Raw genomic sequence first — 5,828 nt, 5'->3', positions numbered from 1 at the left:
CATAGCCAGCAGCGAGTCTTATCCGGTTCAGCAGGTGGTCTCCGTGACGCAGTCTGGGATCGCGGCTGCCCGGATCAACGGCGTCCTGTTCATTTGCTGCTATGTGTCGCCTTCAGCGGGTGTTCCAGAGTTCGAGGAGATCATGCAGCGCATCGAAGTGGTAGCGAGAGGTCACTCGCACGTCGTCATGGCAGGGGACCTTAACGCGTGGCATAGCGCTTGGGGTAGTGGCCGCACCAACGCAAAGGGCGAGATTGTGGTCCAGCTCGTCGACAGCTTGGGGCTGGAGGTGTTAAACACCGGCACCGCCCCAACCTTCCTGGGCAACGGAGTGGCTCGTCCGAGCGTGGTGGATGTTGCCTTCGCCAGTCGCAGCATCGCCGGAGCTAACACCTTTCCGGAGCATCGATGGAGGATAATGAGCCGGTACTCGTACAGCGACCACGTGTACATTCGGTTTGCTGTGGGGGAGTTTCTTCAGCGGCCAGCGGCAGATCGTCGTCGACAGGAGAGTCCTTCTACGCGAGAAAGCGGCACGAGATGGCGTACCCGTCAGTTTGATGTCCGGCTTTTCGACGTGGCGCTCGACGTAGCATCGTTCGCAGAGCGGGTTACAAGTGCGGGAAGCTTGGAGAGGGTCCTGACGGAAGCTTGCGATGGAACCATGGCGCGAGTGTTCCCTTCGCAAGGCCATTCGGGACGACCTGCTTATTGGTGGACGCCAGCGATCGAGGCCTTGTGTGAGGACTGCCGCCTCGCTAAGGATCGCTTCGAAGCCGCAACCAACGAGGAAGAGCAGCTCGCCGCAGCCAGCGATCTCCTCCAGGTGCGGACCGCCCTGGAGACAGCTATCACCACCAGCAAGAGAACGCACTTTGACGAGATGCTGCAGGGGCTCGCGGACGACGAGACGGGACAGTGGTTCCGTAACGTGCTAAGCCGCCTCCGTGGAAGCTGGACAGCGAGGGAGCGCGACCCATCGGTTCTGGAGGGTGTCGTCTCCACTCTGTTCCCCCAGCATCCTCCAGTTGACTGGCCTTCGTCGTCAAGCCAAGTCCTGGAGAGAGGGGAAGAGGAACCAGTTCGGGCCGTCTCAACGCAGGAGCTGCTGGACATCGCGAGCTCACTGAACCCGCGGAAGGCCCCAGGTCTGGACGGTGTGCCGAATGCCGCTCTGACTGCCGCCATTCGGAAGCATCCGGAGGTCTTTCGTGACATGTTCCAGGAATGCTTGGACAGCGAGCGGTTCCCGGATGAATGGAAGAGACAGAAGCTGGCCCTTGTCCCCAAGCCGGGCAAGCCACCGGGACTCGCTTCTTCTGCGCGCCCGATCCTGCTGCTGAACAACCCGGGAAAGGTATATGAGCGGATGCTGCTGACGCGGATCAACGACGTCGTGGAGGACTTGGATTCGCCAAGGTTGGCGGAAAACCAGTTCGGGTTCCGGAAGGGCCGTTCGACTGTACAGGCGATCCAACTGGTGGTGGATGCAGGCCGTCGCGCGATGTCATTCGGACGGACAAACAACCGGGACAAGCGCTGCCTCCTGGTTGTTGCACTGGACGTGCGCAACGCATTCAACACTGCCAGCTGGCAGTGCATCGCTGCTGCGCTCGAGGACAAGGGCGTGCCGAGGCAGATCCGCAACATCCTGAAGGACTATTTCACCGACAGGGAGCTCGTCTATGACACCGCAGACGGGCCCGTTACACGTCGAGTGACTGCAGGTGTTCCACAGGGGTCCATCCTGGGCCCGACACTGTGGAACATTATGTATGACGGCGTGTTACGGGTCGAGCTCCCCGAAGGGGCCAGCGTCATCGGCTTTGCGGACGATATTGCGGTCCTGGCACAGGGGTGCACACCAGAGGAGGCGGCATCTGTAGCTGAACAGGCGGTGGACGCGATCGCGGCCTGGATGGAGGACCATCACCTGCAGCTCGCTCCGGAGAAGACCGAGGGCGTGATGATCTCCAGCCTGCGGAGAGGTGAACTGAGGGTGCCGTTCCGCGTCGGAGACACCATCATCCACAGTAAGCAGTCGATCCGGTACCTGGGGGTCCAGATCCACGACCACCTTTCGTGGAAGCCACACGTGGAGCTGTCGACGGCCAAAGCCCTCCGCGTGGTAGGCGTGGTCACCTCAGTCATGAGAAACCACAGTGGACCCCAGGTGGCCAAGCGTCGGTTGTTGGCGGCGGTGGCGGAGTCGATCGTCCGGTATGCTGCCCCCGTGTGGTCTGAGGCGACGGATCTGCAGTGGTGCCGACGGAAGCTGGCCCAGGTGCAGAAGCCCCTGGCACGTGGCGTCACCAGCTCGTTCGTGTCGGTGGCATACGAGACCGGAGTCGTGCTAGCAGGCCTTGTGCCGTTCAGGCTGCTGGTGCGAGAGGACGCAAGGTGCCATCGGAGGCTCCTAGCTGCTCCGGGTGCCAGCCGCAAGGACATTCGGCTGGAGGAGCGGCAGAGGACTCTGCAGGAGTGGCAGAGAGCATGGGACGAGGCGGCCGCAGCATCAACGGCCAGTCGGTACGTAGTTTGGGCCCACCGAGTGATCCCGGACCTGCACCAGTGGATGGGAAGGCGGCATGGAGAGGTGGATTTCCACCTCTCGCAGGTGTTAACCGGGCACGGTTTCTTCCGGGAATACCTCCATGTCTGCGGTTTTGCCCCATCGGCGGAGTGCCCACGGTGCCCGGGGTCTGTCGAGTCGGTGGCCCACGTGCTGTTCCGGTGCGAGGTGTTCCAGGACATCCGAGTGGAGCTGCTGGGGTACGGCACCAGCGACCCGGTCAACGAGGACAACATGGGCATGAAGTTGCTGGAGAGCCCCGAGCGGTGGAACAACATCCAGGAAGCTGCTCGCAGAATCACGAAGGTGTTACAGCAGCTCTGGCGCGAGGATGAGCTGCAGCTCAACCTTCGTGCACATCTCGAATCGCAACCGGCGATAACATCAGCAGACGACGCTGGTGCACAGGATGGCGAGCAGGTGTCTGTCGACGGGGTGGCGGACCTCTTCCGAGTCAACCGAGGTCGAGCCAGCCGAAACAGAAGAGGTCGTCGAAGGGCTGAAGAACGGGCGGAAGTGCGCCTTGCATCCGCACTGGCAGCAGCTGAACGTGATCGTGAGAGGATCATTCTGATGGCGGCGGTGCAGGCGGAGGAAGCAGGAGAAGCGCCACCACCCATCCCCACACGAGGACGCGGACTGCCTCCTTCTCCGAGTACCTTGAGAGCGCGACACGAGCGAAGACTCTACCTACAGCGGGTCTATCGTCAACGAGCGAGGGAAGGGACTCTACCACCAGTCCCACGAGGTAGAAGCCGGCGGAGTCGGACAGCCCCTTCGGAGGCGGACATCATCCGGCGGCGTGTGAGAAGACGAGAGATGGAGCGGCTACGCCGAACATCACGAAGGGAGCCGTCCAACCAGGGGGTGCGTGAGGTGCTATCTGCAGACTCCCTGGCATCTATCACGGAATCTACTACTTCCGGCCGATAAGCGAGGGGAATTTCGGGGGTGGAAAGTAAATAGAGGAACGGCATTATCGAATGCGATGGGAGACCCATACGATGAATGGAATTAATAAAGGCGATGCCACGTGCGCTTAATACTCCTGGTCCCAAGCCCCGCTAGGGAACGGGTCCAGGAGGGGGAGAAAAGGGATAGATATAAGTTTAATTTTAAGCTTTTGTACAAATAAATCCCTTGAGTGTTAACAAAAAAAAAACGAAGTGGAGCTTGCGGCTTAATTTGACTCAACACGGGAAAATTTACCAGGTCCGAACTTATCGAGGTAAGACAGATTGAGAGCTCTTTCTCAAATTTAAGGGTAGTGGTGCATGGCCGTTCTTAGTTCGTGGAATGATTTGTCTGGTTAATTCCGATAACGAACGCGACTCAAACAAGCTAACTAGAACGCTGTCAGCAGTGCACCTCCGGGCGCACCTGACGTCAAGGCCGGCGGCCCCTTCACGGGCGGTCGTCGGCCACGTTTGCCCTGCTTAGCGGGACAACTTGTGTTTAGCAAGGTGAGAATGAGCGATAACAGGTCCGTGATGCCCTTAGATGTTCTGGGCTGCACGCGTGCTACAATGTGAGCAGCAGCGTGTTCTCGCCAATTGGCGCCCCCATTCCGAGAGGAACGGGAAATCACCCAAATGCTCATTTAGTTGGGATTGGGGACTGCAACGGTCCCCATGAACCTGGAATTTCTAGTAAGTGCTAGTCATTAGCTAGCGCTGATTACGTCCCTGCCCTTTGTACACACCGCCCGTCGCTACTACCGATGGATTATTTAGTGAGGTCTCTGGAGGCACACCTTCCGCGGTTCCTTCGTGAGCTGCAGCTGGCATGGCCGAAGTTGACCGAACTTGATGATTTAGAGGAAGTAAAAGTCGTAACAAGGTTTCCGTAGGTGAACCTGCGGAAGGATCATTACCGATCAATACATATATGTTGTTGTGTGAGTTGGTTAGAGAGATAGAGAAACACGGTATCAGCAGAACAAACTGCTATGTTACCTTTTGGGGGCCGCGCACGCCAATTAGACCCGCGAGAGAGGTGTGTCTATACTACGATATTGAGCGTGCGCGACCGTAGGCCAGTGGCCTTCGTACCTGTGCGCACACTCCCAATGGCAGCCATCGAACGCGTAAAGTGTGTGACACATGGGCGAAGGTAAAGACCCACTAGAACATATTTAAACACTGGCCTCGAGCGAGAGAGAACCTAATCAAGAGAACGAAAGTTGTGCAAGATCGCGCCGATGCCGCCCACATCGCGCGTCGATCAATGGGAAGGAAGACCAATGGTCATCCTTGTCCACCCTGGACGGCTTCGAAGGAACCGAGAGGTGCACGGTTACGCTGTCCGGGGAACTTAAGTTGTGAGAGATGCACCTAGCGCATAACGAAAACATAGGAGACAGTTGAACATACCAAAACCCTAGGCAGGGGATCACTCGGCTCATGGATCGATGAAGACCGCAGCTAAATGCGCGTCAGAATGTGAACTGCAGGACACATGAACACCGACACGTTGAACGCATATGGCGCATCGGACGTTTAAACCCGACCGATGCACACATTCTTGAGTGCCTACCAATTCTTGTTACACACTATTCCATAACTACAGGACGCCCGCGTACCAGCGGCACGCCTGGGCGAGCAGCACGCCCGGGAGTGTGTCGCAGGCTTGAACACACGCGTTTGGCGCACTGTGCATCATGGCGTGCTCGGACCCCCTCCGCGGGGGACCTTGGGCGCTGAAATGGTAAGGCGGTACAGTTGGCCCAGTGGGTGCGTGTCGTGTCGCACGGTTCGAACTTCGGCTATAAGACAACCTGGGAGCACCGGAAGCCCTTGAACACCTGGCTTGCCGTCTGTTGCCGGGACCCGCCGTCTGGCCGAGTCGTGTAACGCGTGCGGTACGCCCACCCGCTGGATACAAGCGAACAAGTGCGTGCTACTATTTACCATTCGGGAAAAATCCAACGTAGGCCTCAAGTGATGTGTGAGAACCCCCAGAATTTAAGCATATTAATAAGGGGAGGACAAGAAACCAACAGGGATTCCCTGAGTAGCTGCGAGCGAAACGGGATAAGCTCAGCACGTAGGGACGGCGCGTACCTCGCGTCTGTCCGATTCCGTGTACTGGACCGGTCCGTTATCTACCACTTACGGTGCAAACAGTTCAAGTTCAACTTGAAGGTGGCCCATTATCCCACAGAGGGTGATAGGCCCGTCGAACGGCACGAAAAGTGAGGTGGTAGACGGTCGGCTCCATGGAGTCGTGTTGCTTGATAGTGCAGCACTAAGTGGGA

The 5,828-nt window shown here is 58.2% G+C and overlaps 2 non-coding genes across 2 annotated transcripts in view; both read left to right on the top strand.

The window, feature by feature from the left end:
• The first annotated feature begins 4,947 nt into the window (after window positions 1-4,947).
• Window positions 4,948-5,105, top strand: LOC128307932 (5.8S ribosomal RNA). The gene has a single exon (XR_008287942.1). It is a non-coding gene; the product is annotated as a 5.8S ribosomal RNA (ribosomal RNA).
• A 397-nt stretch (window positions 5,106-5,502) lies between these two features.
• LOC128307936 (large subunit ribosomal RNA) overlaps window positions 5,503-5,828 on the top strand; it is a 4,157-nt gene continuing 3,831 nt past the window's right edge. Inside the window, exon 1 of the ribosomal RNA XR_008287946.1 lies at window positions 5,503-5,828. This exon is cut by the window's right edge and continues 3,831 nt beyond it. This is a non-coding gene — a ribosomal RNA (large subunit ribosomal RNA).

The sequence above is a fragment of the Anopheles moucheti genome, assembly GCF_943734755.1.
Source record: "Anopheles moucheti chromosome X unlocalized genomic scaffold, idAnoMoucSN_F20_07 X_unloc_2, whole genome shotgun sequence".
In the NCBI taxonomy this organism is placed as follows: domain Eukaryota; kingdom Metazoa; phylum Arthropoda; class Insecta; order Diptera; family Culicidae; genus Anopheles; species Anopheles moucheti.
Note: the sequence above shows the minus strand (reverse complement) of the source record. Positions and strands in the feature narration are given on the sequence as shown.